Source organism: Ambystoma mexicanum, chromosome 13 (assembly GCF_040938575.1).
Source record: "Ambystoma mexicanum isolate Mex_15411 chromosome 13, UKY_AmexF1_1, whole genome shotgun sequence".
Classification (NCBI taxonomy): domain Eukaryota; kingdom Metazoa; phylum Chordata; class Amphibia; order Caudata; family Ambystomatidae; genus Ambystoma; species Ambystoma mexicanum.
In genome coordinates, this window is record NC_090938.1 from 698,967,654 (window position 1) to 698,993,162 (window position 25,509).

Here is a 25,509-nt window from a genome sequence, read left to right on the forward strand (position 1 = left end):
GAGAGGCAATGCAGCTCTGGTTCTGGGCAATACAAGAAGGGATCTGCCATTCACCTAGCAGGAGAGCAACACACAGCGGCGGATGCTCTGAGCAGGCAGAGCAGAGTCTCTCACGAGTGGGAGATAGCTCAGGAAGTCCGTATGGCCCTCAAGTGGATCTGTTCGCGACCATTGTCAACAGGAAGTGTGAACTGTACTGCTCAAGGGAATTTCCCCCGAGAGGCACTCTAGGAGACGCATTTATAGTAGAGTGGGAATTTCCTCTTCTATATGCGTTCCCTCCAGTCCATGTGATCCCTCAGGTAATCGGGAGGTTGAGAAAGTCCAGGAAAACCATGATCCTAATTGCCCCGGATTGGGCCAGGAGAACGTGGTACCCGGACCTTCTCGACCTATCCATCTGCCCTCCAATACGTCTTTCAAAAAGAGAGGATCTTCTCTTGCAAGAGGGAGGTCACGTTCTCCATCCAGAGGTGAACATACTCAACCTTCACGCATGGCTTCTGAGAGGTTGAGATACAAGGATTGGGACCTTCTGGATGATGTTATGGAGGTGTTGCTTTCGGCCAGAAGGCCAGCAGCAAAATCTTTGTACCGTGTCGTTGGAATAAATTCAGTAACTGGTGCAGATAAGAATGTGGATCCTTTTGAATGTAACATTCCAATGGTATTATCTTTTCTATTACATTTAGCTAATCTGGGGCTCCAGGTTAAGACAATAAAAGGATATGTAGCAGCGCTATCTATCTTCAAGCGCTCATCAGAAGAAAGATCTTATTTTAAGATACCCTTAATACAATTTCTAAAAGGTTTAAACAATGTTTTTCCACCAGTACCTTTTCAAGTTCCTGTGTGGGATTTAAATTTGGTACTTAAATTTCTGACATGTGCACCCTTTGAGCCTTTACATTCTTGTCGTTAAGGCTTCTTGCATTAAAAACGGTATACTTTTAATTGCATTGACATCAGCCCGCAGAGTGAGTTAGTTGCAGGCACTTTCGAGTGGTCCTCCTCACACCATCTTTCATAAAGATAAAGTTGTCCTTCGAGTTAAACCATCTTTTCTGCCAAAAGTAGTTTCAGACTTTCATCTGTCACAGAAAATTATTCTACCTGCGTTCTACCCTCCTCCTCACACATGTAAGGAAGAGGCTAGATCCCAGAAGGGCTCTAAGCTTTTACATCTCAAGATTGTCAAAGATACGTCAGGTGATCAACTTTTTGTGGGATACACTGGCCGTAAATTGGGACTAGCCGTAACCAAACAAACATTATCAAGATGGATAATTTTAGCCATAACAGAGTGTTATAGGCTAGCCAGAAAAGATCCCGCTGAGGGCTTAAGAGCCCATTCAACTAGGGGGCATAGCAACTTCAACAGCACTTAAGAGGGGTGTCCCTGTGCAAGATATTTGTGCAGCAGCTACATGGTCATCCATGCATAGTTTCATCTAACATTATGCTTTGGACTCAACTACATCTCAAGGAGGTTTATTTGCCAAATCTGTACTACATTCGGTACATGACTAAAAGGCATCTGTACTCCCGCCTCCAATACAAAACTGCTTTGGGAGTCTACCTAAGATGAGGAATACGTGGGAGGACACAATCCATTCGAAGAACAAGTTACTTACCAACTGTAACGTTCTTTCGATTGGATGTTCCTCCCACGTATTCCTCGTCAACCCTCCCATCCTACCCCACAGTACAGTTTACGTGGTTTACACTCTAAATTCTTTCAAGGCTTGGGTCAATAAGAGGCGCGCCTTTGTTTATAATACATGGGCTCTGATACGAAAAAAAACAGAACTGAGGCCAACGGGCGCACTCGAGGCATTTATACTACGGATGACGTCGACACTCGACGGATGCTGCTGAGGGACATCGCCGTCGCCTCAAGTGGAGCGCCCTCTGGTGGAGAGAGGAAACATTTCCGAAGCAGCAAAGCTGAAGGTAAGGATATAACTAAGATGAGGAATACGTGGGAGGAACATCCAATCGAAAGAACGTTACAGTTGGTAAGTAACTTGTTCTTCTGCTGCACCTATGACGGGAAAGGCAGCTGAAATCAAGTCCAGTAACCAGTTGAAGAGGTGGACCTGACCCGGACAGCACAAACTAGGCAGGAGTTCAGGCGTAGTACGTCCCCTCGGTCGCAACACAGTTCCGTAGCTGGGAAGGGACACAGTTCACTAGAACAGTCTACACTTGGTGCCTCAGAAATTCATAGGTGGGCGCAAATCCATAAACCAGACGTTCACAACCTACACAATATAAACCAGAGCCAAAACAGGATCTAGAAAACGATCAAAGGGACCGTCCATGGATCGTAATAATATAGTTAGCACAGACTTGTTGGAGATCCAAATGAAGTCAAAAAGGGGTGGCAGGTGTCTGTACACAGATCAACTACCAAAGTAAAGTCCAAGTGGCAATACAAGTGCGAGTAACAAAAAAGGCTAGTCACAACTTTTTGCAGAGCTGAAAACAAAACAACTGAATTTGCTACGGGTAGGAGACGAATCTTCATCTATTGCTGTGCAGTGCTACTTTCTCCAGCTTCTGCAGCAGTTCTCCTCAGATTGGTATGGCATGACCCACGTGATGTCGTGGAGCTGGTAGGCGCCCTGATGCAGCTGATCGTAGGAAATGTAGTCTAGTGCGTCCTGCCCCCAGGCACACCAGCATCCTCCAGTTTGTGCTGTACCCGGTTCTAGTCGCTCGGAGGCCGCGGACGTGATTACCAACACAGGGATCTACAGGGTCCTAAATCCTGTTGGACCTCCAGAAAACTGCTTCTTTTGGACATTTTCACAAAAGGTAACTTTCCCGCTAAAAACCCTGCCAACATCTGCACAACTGGTTGCCCATGGTCTCAGTAAAGAAACTTTTTGTTTCTGCTTTCCTCCCATATTCTTATCTGGGACACCCTTTCTTTTTGCTTTGACTGAAGACCTAACTTTTTAGAGGCAAGTGACGCCTCATGCTTTACTTTCTGTTTATTTTTATGGGGAAACTGTTCAAGCCCTTACATTACATTATTTTTTAAAGCTGCACACATCACCTTAAAGTAAGTGTGGTTAGGATACTTTTGTTAATTTGTGGTTAGGATGGAAAGAAAAGTTCTAAATACAATGTGTCCAGGATGGCCTGATGGAAGTGGATATTTGTCCTAACATGTTTTTGTCGTTTTACTGGTACACTTCTGATTTGGCATAAAAAGTAGAATATACTCTAAAATGGCAGGGCCACAATGTTTTTGCCTGGCCATGTGCTCCTTTTGGTCCTGAATTGGCATGTATAGAAAGCACTTACCCAGGCAAAGCCTCTACTTTCCTGGGCAAAGTGGTGGTCTGTGCGTGTGGCCAGATGGAGAGGCAGGATGCGAGATCAGGAAAGATGGAGAAATGCCCATTTGGGATTTTGAAGAGGAGTTTGGTGTCATCCGCATAGTTGCAGCATGATAAACCATGAGCTCAGATGAGGGCAGGCTCAGGCAGAGGTTAAAGAGGAGAGGGTGACACCATGCAGTACCCTGTGGGGGACTGGTGGAGGTACTGATGAGAACGGATTAGTGATCTGTTGGACAGGAAGGAGGGTGTCCATTTCAGAGTTATGTCCGTGATGACTAGTGTGTGTAGCCTCTTGGTGAGGGTGGAATGGTCTATGGTGTTGAATGCTGCAGTCTGAGTCTGTCTTTTTAGATGGTCTCAGGTGGCAACTAAGCTGGCCTCTTTTCCTCTTAGTGGTCTGAAGCCTGATTGAGCAGCATCTAGGATCATCTTGGATTCTGAAAAGAAGCATAGTTGTGAGTCGGCTGCTCGCTCAGTTAGTTTGGCTATAAAGTGGTTATTCGAGATGGTTCTGTAGTTGGAAGGGTAAGCGGGGTCTAGGGAGGCCTATTTAAGCAGTAGCTTGATGACCAAGATCTTCTGCTGGTAAGATGCCAGACGTCTGTGAAGAGATTGCCTACACAGGTAATATGTCGAGCTTTATTTTAGTGTGGTGGGCTGGAGAGATGCCTACCTGAACTGTTCTAAACCTTTGGAACACTAATCTTCACCATTGGCATTGCTCAATCCAATAGTAAATCTACCTGAAAAGTATATATCGTGAAACTGGTGACTCTAGGGCATTAGGCTCCATTACATCTCGGGGTTGGACCTAAGAGTTGGATCTAATCATAGGATTGCTCATAAGTGTTTTTCTTTCTAATTTGATTACCAACCTGTGTATGCTGGCTTTGAATCAATAGTTTTGTTTTCCTCCTCAATCAGTTTACCCAATAGTTATTGAAAGTCTTGCTTATGTTTCTGCTCAACATTGATTGCCTGTCTTTAAGGTAAAGTGCAGGGATTCTGCTTAGGACCCCCCATTTATGGATGTGTGTGTATATGTTTGATGGTGGTTGTGTGATTATACTTATGGTTAGCAGGCCCTTGCCTATTTGTGTACTGATCTGTCTGACTGGAATCATTGGCGTGCTCTGTGTGTCTTTATTGTAGCCCTAGACCGCTCGCACCCCTTCTGAGTCAAAGCCTTGCTGTTCTGCTGTCTACCTTCATTAGGGTTGGCTAGACGTCAGCGTCTTTCCTATTCACCAAAATCCACCACAAGGGTTGATTATGGAAATCTTTCTGAAGTCGTTTTTTTCCCTTTTTTTTCTCTATATAGCAAACGTTTTTACAACGGAAATTGCATTTTCCCTTCTAGAAAGACTATTACTACGTGCCTGCATGTGTTGCACGTTTTTATTTAAAGAAGTTTACTTGCCCGTTAGCGTAATAAATTAAAAATAGTACCTGGACATTCTCTCAGTTGGTGAAAAATGGCTACTGTTCCCATTAGGTGGACTTTAGAAAAACTGTCCTAAGTGAGACTTTATAAGACTATCCCTTGGGCAATACAGAAACGCAACTCTTAGTATAGCTCTATAGCACTCACGGTACTAGTAGGTGGAAGAGCAGCCAGGCTTATCTTAGGAGGCAGAGAGGGCTGTATGAAGGTACAAAGAACTTGTAGCATACACATAGGCCAACGAAAAATACACAATGGATAGATATGTATATACACAAAAATAAATCTTTAGAAAAGGTAAGTACTATCCTAATCAGCAAACGCAATAGAAAGCCAGCAATAATTCACATGAGCATATCGCAGTGTAAAGCACTTATAGAATGGATGTGATTCAAAGATAAGTAAAACACCACCGTTTGAATACAGCAGAATATTCTGTTTCAGGAATAAAACAAATTCATAGTCCTACATAAGCAGCTAAGCACGTTAGCAAGTAAGAACCAAACTACTTTTCAGAATGGCCTTCTGCAATTCAAAGTAAGATCACTTTAGTTACAGATCCCACATAAGCAGGTAAGTGCAATTCAAAGCTTATTCTTTTTCAGAACATTAGAAATAATTCTAAGGTCAATAACTTTCCAGTTACTTTCTAGAATAGTAATTCAAATGCAAGTAATAACTTTTGGATACTTGAGTGCTGTATGCATTTCTTTGGCAAGCAAGTACTTTGTCTCAGATCCTTATGATAGAAATAACACCACCAACACCAAGGGAAGTTACTATAACAATCTTTTCAGAGTCCTTCCCCATCTTGTTCTGAGTCACTTTCAGGGTCGGAATGAAGGTCAAAGGTCAGGCACAAGGCGCAAGCTGTAGAAAAGTCAGAGTTCCTTTGGAAATCTTCTGAAAGCAGTAAGTAACATGTTTTGTGAAGAAAATTGACCTGGGCAAACATGTATAGGCCGACTCCCAAACACAAATCGCCACTCAACACAGGGGCGGCAGATCTACACTAGGTAAGTATTCCCAAGAGTCCCTCAGTTTATTCTATTTGGTAATGCGCACCAAACCCTTGGGTAGCTGGACGCAGCAGGTACAAGGATACTTGAGGCTTAGTTACAAGTGGAAAAATACAGTAAAGGCAGTAGGACAATACAGTTGGGTACAGTGATGTGGAACAGTAGGTTACATACATTGGCAGGCACATGGGTATCACATGTCATTAGCAGGCAGCCAGTTTACAGTATTGCGCCTAAAGCTGTAGTAGGACTGGTCAGTTCTGAGGGCTAGGGGTAGAGCATTCCAGGATTGCGCGGCTTTCAATGGGAAGCTACTACCTCCCGCTTTAGTTAACTTAAATCTGGGTATTTCTAGACAGTGGGAGTTGGGCGCTCTGGAGGGGCGAGTCGAGGTTCTTCTGACCATTCACTCTGTAAGGTATGGCGGTGCTGCATTGTTAAGGCATTTGAATGTGAGTGAGACTGTTTTTTAAGTAGGATCCTGTCGCTTACCTTAAGCCAATGGTGATCTCTTCTGATATTGGAGATGTGTTCTCTGTTAGGTATATTAAGGGCTGTTCTAAGGGCATTGTTTTGTAACGTTTGTATTTTGTCAAGGATGTATTTGTTAAATCCTAGGTATAGGGAATTACAGTAATCCAATTTTGGCAATATTATAGCATTGGTAAGAGTGATGCAGCTGGCTTTAGTTAGAAATGGTCTGCAGGCCCTGATGAGCTTGCAGGTGTAGGCGGTAGAAGATGCCATGGAGTTAGGGTAAGGGTGGAGTCGAGGTAGAAACCTAGCGTTTTTACCTCTGTAACTACTTTGATTGTGTTGCCGTCTATATTGAATGCAGATTAGTTGAGTTTTGTTTTTTTAGGTCGGCATCAGAACTAAGAATAAGGATCTGTTTTATCGTCATTCGGGGAGAGGCCATCGATGCCTGAAGAGGAGATATATTTCATTTACCAAGGGTGTTTCTTTGTTGAAATTGCTCGAAAGGGGAATAAGGATATGAGTGTCATCTGCATAATTTGTGTAGTTAACACCCAGTCTGTCCAATTTGTCAAATAGTGGTTTGGTAAATATGTTCTACATGGTAGGCGAGACGCATGATCCTTGTGGGACACCGCATGTGGTCTGCATTGGGTCTGTTGATGCCGACAGGGAAAAGACTCATCGTTCTATTTTTCTAGAAAGGACTGGACCCAGGCTATTGCATCACCCGAGATGTAGGCTGCCGATGCCAGGTGTTTGCATAAGTAGCATGGCAGTTTTGCATTTGTCCTTAAGCTTGTCAATTTGGGTTTTTGGGTCGATTAATGCAGTTTCCGTGTCATGTTGTGGCCTGAATCCGGATTGGCGCGAGCCCAGTAGGTGGTTTGTTTCGAGGTAGTTCTGAATTTGCAAATATGCCACTCTGTCAATTTTAAGGAGAAAGGGTACCGTGGTGATGGGTCTGTAATCTGTAGGTATGGAGGGGTCTAGGGCTTGTTTTTTTAAGCAGAGGTTGAACCCAGGACTGGGACTGAGTTAATCTTGAAGGAGGCATTCATCAGCTTTGGGATAAAGGGAGCTAGGTCCTTCGCGGAATCTTTAAATCAGATTTACTTGGGAGGGAGTTAAGGGATGGATGGAGATAAGATAGTAATTTATCTGGTGTTGTGTGTGTGTGTGGTTTTTTTTTTTTTTTTTAAACCTCTGGTAGGAAGTGGTGGTGCCATAACTTTACAAGACTTTAGGTGGGTGTTTGTCAGTTGTTATAGAGAAGTCAAATCAGGTGGTGGTCAGTCCACAGTGGCGGGGATATTTTAGTGATGGAAGTCGTGCAATTCAGGTCCGCTACCCAGTCAAGGGTCCTTCCTTTTTGACATTAGTTGGAGCGTGGACATTTTGGGTAAGTCGGTGATCTGACAGGATGGTCGCTATTGACTGAGCATGTGTGTCCTCTGGGTCGTTAAATCCCAGGTTAAAGTCACCCAATATATATCTGCGATGAATCTTTAGTGTTATTGGCCAGGAGACTGGATGGGTCCCCCTCAAAGGTGCTGATGGGGCCTGGTGGTCTATATAACTGGTAGATGGTTATGGTGCAGCAACTGGATATGGGTAGTTTTGCCATGAGCATTTCACAGGACCTAAGTGGTGGAGGAGTCGAAGTCTTAAGGCGAGGTTGGTTTTTGCAATAATGGCTAAACCGCCCCCTCTGGCATTGGGTCTTTCTAATCTATCTGATTATTGGCAGGTATCGCTAGCATAAAGGCAGGGCCTGCTGCGTCGTGGAGCCATGATTCAGTGATTGCTAAGAGTTCCAGATCATCGGAGGATAGGTGGTCTATTTCAGTGGCATTTGCAACTAGAGATCTTGCATTGAGAAGGGCTCCAACGATCGTGGTCCTATTTTTGGACTCTTGAAGTCTGGTAGGGGTCCGTCTAGATTGATTAGTACTGACATGAGATTTCAGAGGCTGGTAGTGCGCAGGGGCTCATAGTCTGAACCAGAAGCATGATTTAAGAGGAAGCTGGACGCCTTAACGATGCAGCAGCTGTAGACCGGTCGCCTGTTCCTTGGTCGTGGTGAAAGGAGGCGTCAGTTTTCTTAGTCTTACTGTTAGTAAGACTTTGGTGAGCTATCCCAGTGGTTTGTAAATCTCCAACTCTTCTGTACTAACTCAGGACCTTGGTAGAGTGGCAGAGCATCAAGACTTATCTTCAGTGGAAGATGTGTGCTCTAGGTAAGTGCAATGAATCTTAGCTAGACCTGCCCATCAAAGAAACGTACACTTACAATTTATATACATTTCTATATTATATACATGCACCAGAATAACTGTAGACGTTTACACTAGAACACTTGGGAATATTTGAGTATACACTTCAAAGGGCACTTTCACTTGTTTGTTTGTGCTTACATTTGTAGCAGCGTTTGTAAGGGAAAAGACAATATCGTATTTTATTACGCGCACCTGCAGTTTTTAACAGTTCATACGGTTATACATTTACTCCTCAAACACATATAGTAAAGTCACTAAAAGGGAGGAAAATGGTTAGTGTAACATTGGCCTGGTTAAAGGTTCTAGAGAGGGTTGCTTCTCAGTCCAAAAACGCAATCCTAGCTAAAGGCAGTTCAGAGAGAGCTCAGTCTTGACAAGCGGCAGAATACGAAGAGTTCCTGAGGAGGATTTCTTCCAGTCCCTAGTGTTATAGAAGCAGCAAGGTAACCACTAACAAGGGAGACCTGTAAAAGTACTTGATGGAGGGACACAGAGGATTGAGTTGGTGTAAGAGGGGGTGTCCCTAGACACCTGTAGGTGCACTCCAATGCACTGGAGCAACTTCTTGGAATCGGGTAAACGATACCTTTTTCCCCACAGTACCTTAGGTTAGAAGAAAATGTTTGTGCGGGATGCTCTGTGGTGATGCTGCGTCTCTGGTCGTCGTCTACTTCAGATACTTCAGCTTCAACTGGTTGACTTGCTTTTCACTCCAGAAGCCTCACCTTTTTATACAGTTCCAACACATGCTCCTCTGCAATCTGTCTCACCATTTTACAGAAGGAGTTTGGCTGGGGGGGGGGGGGGGGGGGGGGGGGGGGAGGGTTCGGTACCCAAGGGTTCCCACCAAAGGCTAAACCCACACTGACCTCCCTCTCCCAGAAGGATAGAAGGGCCAACAAAGAACAACCATGGTAGTAATGGGGGAAAAAAAAATGGAGGCCCTAAGTTGGTACATGGGTGCCCCGATTGTGCAGTACCGAGGCTATGGTCCTAGCCTGCAGTATAAAAACTACACAGTAGACGTCCACTGCCACCAGCCATAACTAGGAGATTGTATATGTGACTTAAAAGTCACAGGAGCAGAAGGAAGGTCGTTTCTAGGTTTTTCTTTGGCACTCCACTGAAGGTGGTGTGCAAACTGATTATAGTTTTGGGAGAGATATTAAGAACGTTAATTACTCGAGGATATGGAAAAAAATAATCTTAAAGGGGGGGCCTAAGGGTCCCCAGCAACACTGCCCCTAAGGAGCTGTTGGGGAAGATTGTATGCAGTACCCTTTGGGTGCACAACAACCCTGACCACCTGGCAATAGTTACCCAACCTTTGGTCTAAGTCTGTACTACACCGCTTGGTAGCGTGTTGAGCAGTCAGGATTATCTCAGGAGAGGTCAATGAGGCCAGGAAGGAGAATCACGTCCCTCAACTGCTGTTGGAGTTAAGGGCGATGCTCAAGGAAGGTGCCATCGAGCTCGTCCCCAGGAGGCTCCGGGGCTCCGGAGTGTACTCAAGGTACTTCCTCGTCAAAAAGAAGACAGGCAGTTGGCGCCCCATTCTGGACCTGCGTCGGTTAAACAAGTACACCAAGGCACAGAAATTCCAGATGGTCTCCCTCCAGCACGTGCTGGGACAGCTGGAGGAGGTAGACTTCCTATCGTCATTGGACCTGGAGGATGCTTACTTCCACCTCCCCATTCTAAAAGGACACAAAGTTTCTCAGGTTCGTGGTTCAGGGACGCCAGAGCCCTACCGTTCGGATTAAAGTCCGCACCCTGGGTATTCACCAAGTGCCTGGCACCAGTGGCGGCGCGGCTGCGCCTGCAGGGGATCCACGTCTACCCCTACCTGGACGACTGGCTAATCCGTGCAAGGACAAGAGAACTCGCCGTTGAACACACGGCGAGGACCGTCCGGTTGCTCACGGAGCTGGGGTTCACCATCAACTACCCCAAATCCCACCTGGTTCCATCGCAGATAGCACTGTTTCTGGGAGCGAAGTTCGATACAGTGGGGCAATTGGCCTCCCCGTCGGAGGAGAGGACGAAGGTCATTTTGGGCAAGGTGCAACGCCTGCTAGCCTCGGACGTGGCCAGGGTGAGGTCCATCAAGTCCCTCCTCGGGATGTCATGCATTTACCTTGTACCCCTTTGCAGACTTCGGATGCGTCTGCTACAGGAGTTCCTCGACGCCCGCTGGTTTCAGGCGACTGGCTGCTTCGAAGACAGGATCCCTCTCGACGAGGAGTTCTGTCGGGCGATCCTATGGTGGGGTACCCGTGCGCACCTCACGGCAGGCACAAACTTTCAGACCCCGGCGTTTCAGGAGACGGTGACGACGGACACCTCCCTGGAGGGTTGGGGGGCCCACACCGGAGATCTCCACGCAAGAGGCCTTTGGCTCCCGGAGGAGAGGTCTCCACATCAACATTCTGGAGCTTCGAGCAGTGTTCTGGGCGCTCAAGTCGTTCCGTCCGTCCAGGAAAAAGTGGCTCTACACTGACAACACCACCTAGATGTTCTACATACGGAAGCAGGGAGGCACCAGATCCCCAGCCCTATCCAAGGAGGCCCAGGATCTGTGGCACTGGGGCGTCACCCAGGGGATGTTTCTGGTTCCCTTCCACTTGGCAGGAATAAAAAACACAATCGCCGACTCACTCAGCAGGGAGCTGCGCTCGTGCCACAAGTGGGAACTATGCCAGGACCAGGTGGATCGGCTCTTTCGACGATGGGGCAAACCACGATGGGGATCGGCCTCTTCGCAACGTCGACGAGCTCAAAGTGCCAGAGGTTCGCCATGCTTTCTCGTTCCCTTGGGACGGCCTGTTTCTATACGCGTTTCCTCCGTTGCCGTTGCTGCTCCGTCTGATCAACCAGCTCAATAAGTCCAGGTGCAGAATGATCCTCGTCGCACCGGCGTGGCGAGGCAGATCTGGTTCCCGGACATTCTGGACTTGTCAACGTCCCCACCAGTCAAGCTGCCGGCAGACGCGGATCTTCTCTCCAGAGAAGTAGGCGCCATTCTTCCTCACGATCCGGAGTCGCTGAAATTGCAGGCCTGGCTCCTGCAGCACTAGAGTTTGGAGGGTACGATATCTGCAGAGAGGTTCTTGCAAAAGCCAGGGTGTCCTCAACTCTCAAGTGCTACAGACGTAAGTGGAAGAGGTTCTCTGTCTGGTGCCGTGCACAGAAGATTAACCCTCTGCGGATTACGGCCCCTCAAGTACTGCCATACCTACTGTCGCTGGCCAAAGCTGGACTGGCTCACGCCTCCATCAAAATACATCTGGCTGCCATCTCCCGATATACCAGGACTACGGGACGGGCGTCCTTGTGGTCTCATCGCCTGGTGAAGGAATTTATGAAGGGACTATTCCAATCGTTCCCACCTTTGAAGTTCCTGTCGTTGAAGATAGCGTCCCTCGTGGCCATCACCTCCGCACGACGAGTGGGAGAGATCCAGGCCCTATCTTGCAAGCCTCCATACTTGACTTTTCACGACACGAGGGTGGTGCTGAGGACGCACCCCTCCTTCATGCCCAAGGTGCCGTCGGACTTCCACCTCAACGAGCCCTTGGTGTTACCAGTTTTCTTCCCGTCGCTTTTGACGCCGACCGAGAGGACTTTGCACTCGCTGGATGTAGCTAGAGCGCTGAAGTTCCACGTGGACCGTACGAAGAGTTTTCGGAAGACATCACAGCTGTATGTGAACTTTGGGACTGTGAATCAAGGGAAGGCTCTCTCGAAGACTTCCATTTCCAGATGGCTCTCCGGCTGCATCATGCACTGTCACCGGTTGGCAAACCGACTGCTGCCCTGCCGTCCTAGAGCCCATTCGACCAGAGCGATCGCTGCTATCACGGCATTCCTGTCTGGTGTGCCCCTGCTGGACATCTGCAGGGCTGCTACGTAGAGGTCGATGCACACCTTCACAAGATTCTACTGCGCCGATCGGGACTCCAGGAAGGAGTCCAGGGTCGGCCAAGCAGTGCTGCGCAACCAGTTCGCTTAAGGTGAGCCTGGTGAGGAGGTAAGAGATGCTTAATGTTGAGTTGTTGTATTGCTTAATGTTGAGCCTGTTGCCACCTCCCGTGGTTGTGCATGTGTACTGCTATGTATTCTTTTGAGCATGTGAATCCATGCCAGACCCCATGCTGGAGAAGGAACAAGTTACTTACCTGTAACTGTTGTTCTCCAGCATGGGTCTGGCATGGATTCGCATGCGAACCCTCCAGCCTACCCCTCTGCGGCTCTTCTCTTGGTCTACTGCCACTTTAAATGCTACCAAATCTGAGGATGGCTGCCAGAGGCGGGGCTTAGGGAGAGGGCAGTCATTGGCTGGGGGCAGTATGACCCAGAGATCAGTGATTGGTTACTACTAAGAAAGACAGAGCAGAAACTAAACTGATACTGTTTTTTTTTTACCGAGCATTCCCAGCCTGACGACGGGGAATATTCATGAGCATGTGAATCCATGCCAGACCCATGCTGGAGAACAACAGTTACAGGTAAGTAACTTGTTCCTTATCCCAGAGAAGGTATTTAAACCTTGGGGGAAATCTGGAAGACTTCCCTGTGTCACTGCACTGAAGGTGCTGTGTGACACAATGTAAAAGATGCCTATGTAGTTTCAGACTCCACAACCAAAAGGAACCATGTACAAAATCACATTAAAATGCATGAGAGAGTGGGGGGGGGGGGGGGGTTGCGCACTATCCCGGTAAAAAGTCAAGTCCTCAAAATCCAGCAAAGTTGGTGTTTTCTAAACGTTAAAAGGTGCGCATGTTTTAAACTCCAATAACCATGTTTTACCTGGAACATGCAGTCCCAAAATGTCACATTACAGCTTTAGTTATTGGCGGCTGGTGAATTACTTCAAAGTGGGGCCGTAAATATTTAAATCAATGAGGATGACCGAGCATAGTGAGGGAGCACAAAAAACAATGGGAAATCTGGGGGAGGGGTTAAAATGGTGCATTTTCAGTAGACGGTGAAAAATTGGGTCAATGTCAGATCCCTTAGCGTGGTCCTCCCCGGACACACCACTCTCCTCCTCCTCACCTGAGGGACTGGAATCCAGACTGCTCTGGACCAGAGGGCGCCAGGATTAGTAATCCTTCTGTTCTTTATGAAGTAAAGGTCTACCCCGGGAGGAAGCCACAGTGAATGCTTTCTCAGTGGCAGACCTGTGACTCTTCTTCTGGGATCGACTATTTGGGGGAAAAGCACTCTATGGTATAAAAAACCTTTGGACTGCAGACTGATGAATCTGGCTTCTGCAAGTAGCACCACATTGTAGGATCCTCAGGTAGGTGGGCTCCACTGGTGTCAAGACGAAAGGGGAAGGAGAACTCTTTGGATGGCAGTAGTAAACCGGAATTAGAGGGCCAGAGGGAGCGAGAGCTCCTAATACACTGGTAGGCTGAAGGGTAGTGAGAAGAGAAGAGAAGGAAAGGAAGAGGTCAGCCCAGCGAGGGAGCGGAGAAAGCCCAGTAAGGAACCCTCGAGCTAGAAGGCGGTAACGATGGAGACCCTGGCGTCTCTGAAGGGGAGGCTCCAAACGGAGGGGGAGAAGCGAGAGGAGGAGTGCCGGTCCGGGAGCCGCAGGTGCAGCGGCCAGGATACAAAAGTAGAATAAAGGTCCCAAAAACTAGGAACGGAGCGAGAACTAGCACGGCAGACCGAAACTTAGTGAAATCGGACCACAATGGTTGCAGCGTGTCGGCTGGTAGGGGGGGGGGGGGGGTGCTGTTACAAACAACTAGACCGCTGTGGTGCGCTGGGCAGTAGCGTGGTGGAACAGCCTAATGACCGCCCGAGCGCACAGGTGCCACGGAGAGGGGCACATGACAGTAAAAAGCCTCCCGGCAATTGGTTCTGTAGGGTACCACATGAAAAAATCCAATACATGCTAAGTCACCAATCGTACACAGGAGCGTTGTCAAGATGCAGATAGTCCCATATGCCAGCAAAAAACCCTTCAAATAAGGGGTGTATTGGCCACTTTTACGCTCTACAAATTGGCAAATACTCCCAAAAAATTAAAATGGGGAGCAAAAATACTCCCAACAAAAAATGGGGGAAAAAGACATGTACAATCTTGTGCCCCTGCTTTCACCCGCACAGATCTATGGATGTTTGGACCCGTAGTGCACATAGGTATGATATGACACATCCTATATAACGCACCTGTACACAGGTGTTTCTAGGCGCGACAAGACGAGGACAAGACAAACTATCTTACTAGGCCTTGTCATTCAGATATCGTCTGACCGTTAGAGAGTTGGGAGTACTTAAGCGAAGGTCTTGAGAAGGAAGGTAGTTGAGAAGAGAGCGTTTGATGTAGTTCGAACTCCACCCCCAGTAAGCCTTGTGGACAATGCATGGGGTCCTGAATTTGATCCTTGCAGCCAATGGGAGCCAGTGGAGAGATTTCAGGGCTGGTGAGACACGGTCCCTGGGCTTGAGGCCAAGGAGAAGTCGTCCTGTTCTGGGTTAGATGCAGAGGGTGGAAAGTAGAGGAAGGTAGATTGAGTTGTTGCAGTAGTCCAGCCTAGAGGGAACCAGAGCCCTGGAGACAGTAAGCTTCTGGGGGCGAAGGTGAGAAAGGGATGAGTACCTTTTGAGGGGGTGAAGCTGGTAGTTCTTGGCGACGTCCAAGAGGGGAGTCGAAGATGACACCAGGGTTTTTTGCCTCACAGGAAGGCAAAGGAAGAGCCCAAGGAGGGTGACAAGAGAGCTAGAGGGAAGCGAGAGCAGGGGTCCCAATGAAAAGGATCTTTCTTACTGGCACTAAGGCAGAGATCCTTGGAGGCGCACCAATCCTGAATTGCGGATACAGTCGGGAAGGAGAGGAGGCTGAGGGGAGGCCTGAAGGAGAGCAGAGTGTCAGCTGCATAACACAAAGTTGGAGCAGAGGATGAAGATCAGGTGGGCCAAGTAGAGGTTGAAGACTAAGGCGGTCAACCACTCCAGGGTCTGCCCCGTAATGCTCCGGTTCTCTGAGTCGATTGATCAGGATGGTGTATTTGACAGTATCGAAAGCGGAGGAGAGATCAAGGAGGATGAGAACAGAAGGGATGCTGTAATCTAGGTTTAGAGAGCAGATCTTCACAGGTGTTTTCAGGAGAGCAGTTTCCGTCACTCTGGCCGCTCGGAAGCCAGACTGATTCATGGGGAAAACCAGCTGATTCAGTGTGGAGAGTACGCTGGGAGAGGGCCAGCTTTTCCAGGAGTTTTCCCAGGAAAGGGGGTGATGGAGATTGGGCGATAGTTCGCCGGACAGGTAGGATCGGCAGAAGGCTTCTTAAGGACTGGGTGCACAAGGGAATGCTTGAGAGGGGGGGGGGGGGTGCCGGTGGCGAAGAAATGATTGCTGAAATCGGCCAAGGCTGGAGCAAGGGAGCAATGTGGTCCTTGATAGTTCTGGGGGAGCAGGGAAGCACCTGTTTGGACAACACTTTTATAGAGCAGACTTGTCTAGAAACCATGTTGGGTGTGGTCTGAGTGAAAGAGGAGACTGGGGGGGGGGGGTTGGAGGGGGAGGGGAGAGAGAGATAGTTGGCCAGAGGGGAGCTGAGAGAGGAAGAGTTGATGGAGGACAGAATGTCCTGGGTTTTAGTGGTGAAATGAGAAATGAGATACCAGTGCCGTAGACAGGGCATGGAAGGGAACAGGAGAAGTAGAGAAACTACTATAACAGGAAGAAACTGCCCTTTTAACCGCCTGATTGTAAGAATTAAACCTGTATCTTTTTCTTTTAATGTGCATGAATAACTTGGTGTAAAGAAATAAATATTACAAAAGATTTCTGTTTTTCAGTTAAAACATTTTTTTACTTTGCTTATAAAATACTCTTATTGGGAATTGGAGTTTCATTTTTAATTCCCCCCCTGCCCCTAACCCCCCCCCCCCCCAAAATGTTTACTCCCAGCTTCTAAAAAATAGGAGTAAAATGCTCCTACTTCCAAATCTTACCTGGAGCACTGTCTGTGTTAGTCTCAAAGTGTGCAACGCCATAAGGATGCGTGTTCGTCCAAAATTTACAGGCAAAATCCTAAAGAGAAGCGATGCAATGATGTATGCATTTTTATAAAATTATTTTATATCCGAGGCATCTCTGGAATAGTAGACAATAAAAATGCTGTAGCATTAGGGGCTTCAGAGCCTGCTTGTGATATCCTACTACATTGGATTCATTACATGGGGGTTATTTATGATACAGCAGCTACATTACCATATAAAAATACAAGACTGACAAGTAAGAGCAAAGATTTTAAGTCCAAGAACAGGATGTGTAAAGATCAATGTTAACACAAGTCAGATAAATGGGATGGGCGACTAAAACTTTTTAGCCTAACACATGTATGTATGGTAGATGATGCTTGAATGTCTCATGTTCATGTAAAGGTTAATTCTAAGGTGTCCCTTTTGGTTGAAGTGGCAAATGAAAATGGGGAATTGGAAAGGCTTTATGGGCCACAGCTGGCATGCACTTTATGATCCAATAATGTGGGTGGACATGGGAGCCTAAAGATTCTAAACTCAGATGGACTTGCTAGCACAGAATTCCATTTTTTAGAGCTATGCCTAAATTGGCACCCCTCCTGTTTTTGCTGGATTCCTCGTTTTGTACTCACTTTTTTCTCCCAGGCAGTTTTGGGGGTGTTTTTTGGTTTGTTTTTCTTTTAATGTGGTTTGGGAGTTCTTAGGACTCCTAAGGCATGCATACCCCAGTGGTACCTTATGGTGTCTGTTAGGCAAGATTGTGTGCAGTATCCTTTGGAAGACTAAAGCAACCTTGACCCCCTGGCAATAGGAACCAACCCAACCTTTGGTATAAGTCTGTACTACACAGGTTGGTAGTGTGGCTGAGCAGCCATGCTTCTCTCAAGAGGGGTCAATGTGAGCAGTATGGTTGTAATACAGTTTCTCCAGCATTGGATCTTCCATGGATTCACATGCTTAGAATATTCCCCGTCGTCAGGCTGGGAATCCCCGGTACATTATATAGACCCTTTCCCGTAGGAAAACTTTTTCGACGCTTATGCGTCCTATCCACCTCGTTTTGTATCATGCGTGCCCGCGCCGTCAGGACGTCATGATATAAATACAGGACCCGCCCCCGCGCTCCCTCAGATTTCAACCGTCTTTCAAAGTAGTGGGATCCTCGTGGTTACTGCTAGTCGAAATTAGGTTGTATTTTCGCTTCGGCGACGTTACATTCTGGATAAAATATGTCAGGAAAAGCTTTATTTCGCCCTTGTGCGACATGTGGACTCAGTCTATGAAGGTGATGCTCACATGGATTGTATCTACTGTCTCCACCCGCACCACACGGCGGATACATGCGAGATATGCCAGGGTTTCTCCCAAAAAACCCTTAAAGACCGGAAAAGAAGGTTGGTCGACTGGCTTAACGACGGAGCGGGTGCCTATCCGGCATCAGAAGTTGGCTCCACGGCCTCCAGGAGCAGGTCGGAACCTCCCTCGAAGAAGGTGCGGCCTGTCGAAAAATGCCCTGCGGACAAGCATACGGGGAAGCATGCTGGGTCTTCCTCATCACACAAAGTCCTCCTCCTCCTCCTCATCCTCTAAGACGGAGAGGCAAGCGACATCAAAACCCTCCTCAGGGGACCGTCCTAGGTCTTCCGTGAGTCGAGACTCTTCAGCCGGGAAGTCTAAAGGCTCGGTGCCGGCTACTTGCTCGTCGACCCCGGTGTCGTTGACGATGCCTATTACTATTCAGGCAGCAGCGGTGGGATTCCTTCGTCGACGGTGACTCAATCTATGGCCTGGCAGCCAGAGGTTTGTGACCCGGTCCCCCCTGAGGTCCTACTGCAGCCAGACACGGCCTTGTCGGTGACGTCGGCGGAAGGAGAATGTGACAGGGTTATGCAGCCGTCGGACTTGGGCTTACGGCCTTCCAATACGTCGACGACGAGTGCGAGTGGGGGTGTGGTCCCTCTATCCTCGACGTTGCTGACCCCCCAGACGGTTTTGTCTCTGGATGTGCTTAATACACTTCAGAAGCTCCTGCAGCGTCTGGATACGCAGATCCCTCAGCCTGGCACTTCATCGTTGCTATTTTCTGCACCTTCCGTCGACGAGCAAGCTCAAGCAGCCCGCTCGACGACCAAAAGCCCGTCGGCCTCCCAGGTGGTGAAGGATCGTCCTCGAGCGCAGGAGGAGGGTGAGCTATCGGAGTCCGATTCTATACGAGGTGACTCAGGGTCGGACATTTCCCTGTCATCGCCGAGAGACCCAACATGGAATTCGGATGTAGAGGTAGAGTCTACGAGGAACCAGGCACAACCATCTCCCGGGGGAAAAATAAAGGCACAGAGTCCGAGGTAAGCAGAGTCTCTCGGGTAGCCAGGACAGCCAATGTTAGTTGAGCAAAGTCTAGGCGAGCTGATCTTCTTTGCAGTTAAGTAAAAGTCTTGCAAAAGGTTTTTAGAAAGGTTTGTAGAAGTAAAATCACTTGAGGAGCCTCACACACACTGAGGCTTGTGAGGAGCAAAGCTGCAAGCAACTCTTCAAGGGCAACCAAGACGAGCCTCAACTGAGACCAAAATAAGGCTACACCAAGAGGTAAGTCCTCTTAACTTTACAGTGCTTTTGGTTAGAAGAAATGGTTCCAGCTGGCTTCTGTTCCTGTACAGCTCCGCAGATCCTGGTGTTCCTGGGCCTCAGTCGTGGGGACAAGAGGGAGGATGTCTGGGGGACTCCTGTACTGCAATGGGCAAACTTCAATTCAGCAGCACTTCGCGGTTTCAGCTCCTCGCATCTACAGCAAATGGCAACACTGCAGTTCTCGGAGACCACTTCAGACTTTTCTCACATCTGGGATCCAGCACTCTGTTGAGGTGGCTCCGGCTTGGGCAGTCCTGCTTCAGGGAAGTCCGGAGGATCTGCCTTGCGCTCAGGTCCGACTTAAAGTGATCCACTCGGTTTGGTGTTCCTCTCTGGCAGCAGTGGAAGTTCAGCCAGCTCCGAGAGGATGTCCCAACACGTTCACTTTGGGGTTGATTGGTCCCACCAACACAAGGGGAGAAGTCGTCCTTGGAGGCTTCTCTAGTCGAAACTAATTCGGAGCTTCAGCACAGCAGCAGGGCTTCACTGGGCAAACCAACAGTCCAGTTGTTGCAGTAGGTGTCTCTTCCAAGTTCTTCTTCGGATTCCTTCGTCCAGTTGTCGACTGCCTTCCACGCCAAAAAGCCTCTCCTTTTTATATAGGTTTCTCCCACCGGCATAACTGTCAATCAAACAGCAGGGTGGCTGTCCTCCAAGGACAGCCAGCCGACCAATCACCTTTGGGTGCATTCCTGTAACCAAGGGGATTAAGCACAGGGAGTTTTGGGCACCTCCCTCACTTCCTGCCCCTGCCAGGCATACTCGAGCCAGAGGCGTGCTTCACTCGTGAATCCCACCAAAGACAAAACGAACAAAGGGACCAAACCTGGTTTGGCACGCAGGGCCATTTTGACAAATTGGGTGCCTTACTGCTGCAGCGAACGCAGCCCGCGGTAAAAACACACAATGGTAGTAAACAGTAAACCACTGCCACCTGCCATTAATTGTAGAAAAGGTACATGAGAAACTAGACAAAGGGGACTAAGTAACCCCTCCAACAGGATAGGTCGGGGGCAAACTGCTCGCCTTGGAAGCAAGACGACACGGAGCACCACAGGTTCGATCCCCAGGTCCGCGCATAGAAACCTCTGGGTATTAAGCATGTTATAAATAACCTATCATAGCATTATCACCCTATGGTAAGATAGTGTGTGCTGGGTCTAGAAGGTTACAAAATTTAAGTAAAGTCAATTTCACTTCACTGCTCTTGGAAACAGTAGTTTCACCAAGAGAAGATATTTAAACCTTTCGGAAATCTTAAGACTTCCCTGTGCCACTGCACTGAAGGTGCGGTGTGTCACGATGTAAAGATGATGCCTATGGAGTTTGTCAGACTCCAAGGTCAAAAGAAACAGTGTAAATCACAGAAAAATACATGTGTGTGTGTGTGGGGGTGGGGAGGTCTCTCTGGCTCCCTCTCTCCAAATTAGAATTTAAGTCCTAAAGTCCAGCAAAAGACCTGAAGGTCTCCAAGGTAAAAGGGAATTGGCACATTTCTGAGAATTCTCCCTAACCGTGCCCCAGAGAAGGGACCCCTTATGTTAGTCAGGTGGTCAGGCTGTGTAAAATTCTTTCACATGCTGTAATCCATTTTGCATGGTTGGGTCCTTTTTATCTACCCTTCCTTCCCCCAAAATGTAGGTTGTCTTAGTTTGCCACAATGGCCTGAATGGTCACATGATTACCTTTCTCACACACAGAGTGACATGGAAGTGGCCATTTGGCCCACTGGATGGATGCCTGTAACACAGGCCCGGGGCTGTAGTTGTCTTGAAGCCAGTTCTGACCATATACGTAGTCAGTCTGGGATTGTGACGGGTGTGCTTTGGGTGGTGATCTGCTATTGATGGACCGCCCATGGTTTTTGGTGTGTGATTGAGTGCTGTGTCCACTCGCTGCCTCCTGAAGGGGTAGGGGGGTGCCCTTACTGTGATGCAATGACTACTGTTCTGGAGGAGCACAGGGATCAGTAGTGTCTAAAGTGCCTCCTCTGCTTCAAACCACCAAAACTACTAAACCAGCAGTGGTTCCAATCATAAAGGTGAAACTGCCACAATCCAACTTTCACCTCTTTTGGTAACATGGGCCGAGGGCACACTATACCCTTCAGGAGGGATGTGAGATGGCACAGATGCAACGCAAACAGAATAGTATGGAAGTACCAAAAATCAGATCTCGACTACGGTTCTGCAAAAAATGGGAACATTTAATTAAACTAGCAAAAAAAAAAATGCACACAATGCTTAAACATTACTGGCTCGACTAGGTAAAGGAAAAGGCAGCTGAGAAGAATTTGGAGTCAAGGGGCATTCTTGGGTTTGTAGACCGGGGTGCTCAGACATAGATTTCGGCAGCAAAATACCATGTTCATGAAGATGGAAAAAGGTAGAGAAAAGAGGCTTAAGTCACAAGGGCCAAGTAAGGTGCACCAGTGGGACAAACACTTCAAATGGTGTTCAATAGGCTTTCAGGGCTCAATAACATAGAACCGGCAGTCTGGGAACTTTCCTTGCTGGGTTTGAGTCCGGGAGCGCTGTTCCAACAATGCAGTGCTGTCCAGCAGTGACTGCTTGCAAGTTGAAGACCCTGGGGGCTGCAGGCAAGGTCTGGTTGGATGTGCTGTAAGACTCTGTGGTCTTAAGCTCATATGGGTGTGAAGACTGTCCTCTGGCAGCGAGCGGTCTCGGCTGGCTGAACACTGCATATCTGTACTACAGCAGCAACAGTTTGGAGCTCAAAGCTGATAACCAGGCAGGCATTTCTGAGTTTGGCACACTAGAAGACTCAGCTGGGTCTCCGATATGGCATGGTCTTACAGCTTTGGCGTCAAGCGAAGCTGAGATGTGAGGGCAGCAGAGTGCCATGGCCGCCATTATTCCATCGGTTCCGTTGTAGCAGCTTGGATGGCGTCTAAGGTGCCCAAACTGGCACCTATGCATTTTGGAGATGCAGGGAGATCCCGGGATCGCTTCTTTGGTTCTGTGGTTGCTGGGAGACCCAGTCCAGAATTGCTGGGGCGAGGTATCCATTTAATTTTTTCTTCCTCCCTGCGCCCCACACCCTTTACCCCCCCCTCCCCCCCATCCCTTCCCAATGAGAGGAAAGTTTGTCCACCCAGCAGTTTCACCCCAAATGTGCCCTTGGTATGATTAGAGAGGAGCGCTTTAGCCTCCCTTTGAGCCTCTGCAGCTCTGTGGTGGAGGGGTTTGCAATAGACTATCCTCAGCACAGTTCTGGTGAATCGTCTTTGGACTTCAAGACAAGAAGGAATCAATCCAACTAAGGGGAGAGCCTCCTCCCTTTTTTATATAGGCAAAATGTTACAGCTTATTGGTCAAGATCCAAGCCAGGCTGCTTAGGAAGTGGGGGTTGGGGGGGGGGGGGGTTGGAAAGTTGGGTAGCCCCAATAAAAAAAAAATCACGATGGCGACACCCCTCTGTGCTCTGAACCTCTTCTCCAGTGTTCCCCCTTTCCTCTGTCTACCCTGGTGTAAGACGGCCACTGTCATGGCAGGACTGTTTTTGAAGCACCGGTTCACAGGGGACCTCCCGTGGGAGGGTTCCTGTTCCCTGGACTAAGATGTCCTCTCTCTGGCCCCCATCTATTTCCCCCCCCCCCCCCGCTTGGAAGGTGAATAGGGGTGCCAGGGGGAAGGATGAGTTTTTAATGGGGATGGTCAAAGAGGAAAGTTCCTAGGCTGGGTCCCACATGATTGTTGTGGGTACACCCATGTCAGACAGATAATTCACACCCAGCCTTGTCTTGCATGAGTCACTGCTCATCAAGTTGACCATGACCTCCAATACTTGTGGCTGTATAAATTGTTTATTTTAATAGCCACCATGTCAAAACCACGCATTCCTTACATGCATATTTTAAGAACTGCCACCCGGCTGTCTAGATTGCACAATTAGGATATTTTGAACCAGATGTTGACTGATAAAAAGCCAACTTTGCTTGCTGGGACTTAATGCCAGAACTTGTGTTCAAGGAAGCGGACAAGACCATTTGAAGCGGTCCTGCTGCCTCTGCAGGATAGTTTCTGGGGCTGTCAGGAGAATGTCACAGCAGGGTACATGTGTGCATAATGCTTTTTGGCATGGAGCATTATGAGAGTCGGCTCTGATTAGCAGATCTCACTTTCAGAAACAATTACCTGCAACATTTTATTAACAATAAAAAAAAATCTGACTATTTCACCCTCGCAGATGGCATTCTGTCGTGTTATCCCACTCACCTTGCCCGCTGTTGGAACTCTGAACCTGCATTCCTGGAAGGACCAGAACTCTGCACCATCATCCTCTTGACGCTCTGAAAAATCTGAAAGCAAAGCTCTTTCTTCTCTGGATGACAAGAAGGAGCCCTCTGCAGCCCCCCTTTCCTGATATGGTGGGGACAACTCGATCACAGTTCTAAACCGTGCCTGCTTTGCCATACCTAGAAGAGGGTGCCCTTCTCTGCTGGGATTCCAAACAAAGAGACTTCTTGCTGAACCAACCAGAGAATTGTCGTCTCACAACATCCAGCAGGTAACCTGGTAACATCTCTCCCAACATTTAAGCTGGAATGTGCTGCCTTGGTTTTTGTAACTGCAAAGCCCAACTCACTTTCTTAGGGTCTCCCTAAGCCAACCACATCCTCTGAAGCCAAATGTTGTGCCATAGGACGGCCTGAGGAAACCTGCATTGATGACTGCCACCAACTGCCTTACTCCTCCTCTGGCTGTGATCCTCAACCTGGGAGTCACTGAATCTTCAGTTGTCCGCCCAAGGGTTTTGGTATCCCTACTCCACTTGTGCCATCGCTGGAACCCTCTGTGGTCTGTGAACAACATGCACAGCAATCGCCTCTAAAAACCACTAACTGCCTGCTGCAGAACTGATTTTTCAATGCCATGTTATTGCTCTTTTGACTCTACGGTGCTGCTGCCAAGTCTTTTCTTCATGCATTTAGTCACCTGTGGTCCCTTCATCACCCAGGGACTCATTCCACCAGATATCCAGGAACTGCTCCTTATGGACCCTCTTGTACAAAGGTAACATTTGCCTCTCAACTACTGCCCCATCTCTCCCAACTGGTCTCCCTTGGTCTCTCTCAAATGTATTGGCTTAGATAAGAAAACTGTTTGCATACCTTTTTAAGGCATTGTCTTTTCTAGGGAGGACTTTTATTGAACGCTAAAGAACTCTTCTTGAAAGTATTTTGTGGCATCTTTTTATCAATATTACATTTTAGAAGAATGTTTGTGGACAATCTCATTGGGTGTAAATGAAAAGTGCGTACTGTACTGTTAACCCAGTCCACCTCCTCGAAGATGGGCCTGAGCTGCTATCGACACTACCACTTGAGGAGCATCGTGAGCTTGAGGGCATCACTAGCAGTATCCAATGCCCCTAAAGACCCTGGCAACAGGGCTTAAGGAAAATCTCACAAACCCCATGTCCACATGTTCCACTTTGTTGTCCTTTTTAAGTGGCAGCATGCGTCTCATCACCTTGCTATAGCTGTATCTCCCTTATGCCAAGGTATGGTGCACCCAGATTTGTGGAGAACTTCAAGGAATTCACACTCCGTCTATCCCTTTTCTCCTACTTTTACCATGAACCCCCACTGTGTGTGTGCAGCATTAATGTGAAACCAACGTTCTGGTGGTACTTCGACAGAAGCTGAGTCATGGCTTTGGGGGTCGCTGGTGAGTGGGATTTCATTTTGGCCTGTGGCCATGCCGTTTGTGAGATGAGTTTGAAGCTTGTGGGAAAATGCTGCGTAGGCCTCTGGGAGTAACGAGCAGGGATTCTGTTCCTGCCAAATACCTTACACTGCCCCTGACTAAACCAAAGTCCCAGCAGGCACCTGAGCACAGAACAAGACCATGTTAGAGTTAGATTTGAGGCATCTCTCAGCCTGTCATCCAACACACTAAGGGAAGTGAAATGGGTGTTTTGGGTCCTCAAATTTCAAACCTTTCTTTCTCTGAATCTAAAGTTCTTGCCTCCCACAACATTTTGCATGTAATTTCATTTTACTCGCATGTACGTGCATGCTTTAACAGTTTTTTTTTACTGCAAACCCCTTCCAAGGTGAGTGCAGCATCGCCCCTGAGCCTCAGCCAGCTTATAAAAATCATGCCCAGTGCTTCTAAAAGCACATAGTGCGAGGCCGTAGCGTGGTCTTTGCCGGTCCTCCCCGCTTCCTGGATTCAATTTTCCCCGCCTCCCAAGCGCCCTGATTGGCTCTCTGCACCCTCATCAAGGACACCCCAGGACAGCCCCCTGCCCAGCGGCTAAGGGCCCTAAGGCAA

General features: G+C 48.0%; 1 protein-coding gene across 2 annotated transcripts in view; it reads left to right on the top strand.

Annotated features, from left to right (window-relative positions):
- The window catches only part of MSL1 (MSL complex subunit 1), a 137,133-nt gene that overhangs the window by 38,614 nt on the left and 73,010 nt on the right, over nt 1-25,509 (top strand). The window contains exon 7 of one of the 2 annotated variants that reach the window (XR_011283106.1): nt 23,417-24,243. The exons of the other annotated variant lie outside the window; for it this stretch is intronic. The gene's annotated coding sequence lies outside the window, so the exon portion shown is untranslated. The remainder of the gene's footprint in view (nt 1-23,416; nt 24,244-25,509) is intronic. 2 annotated transcript variants of the gene reach the window in all.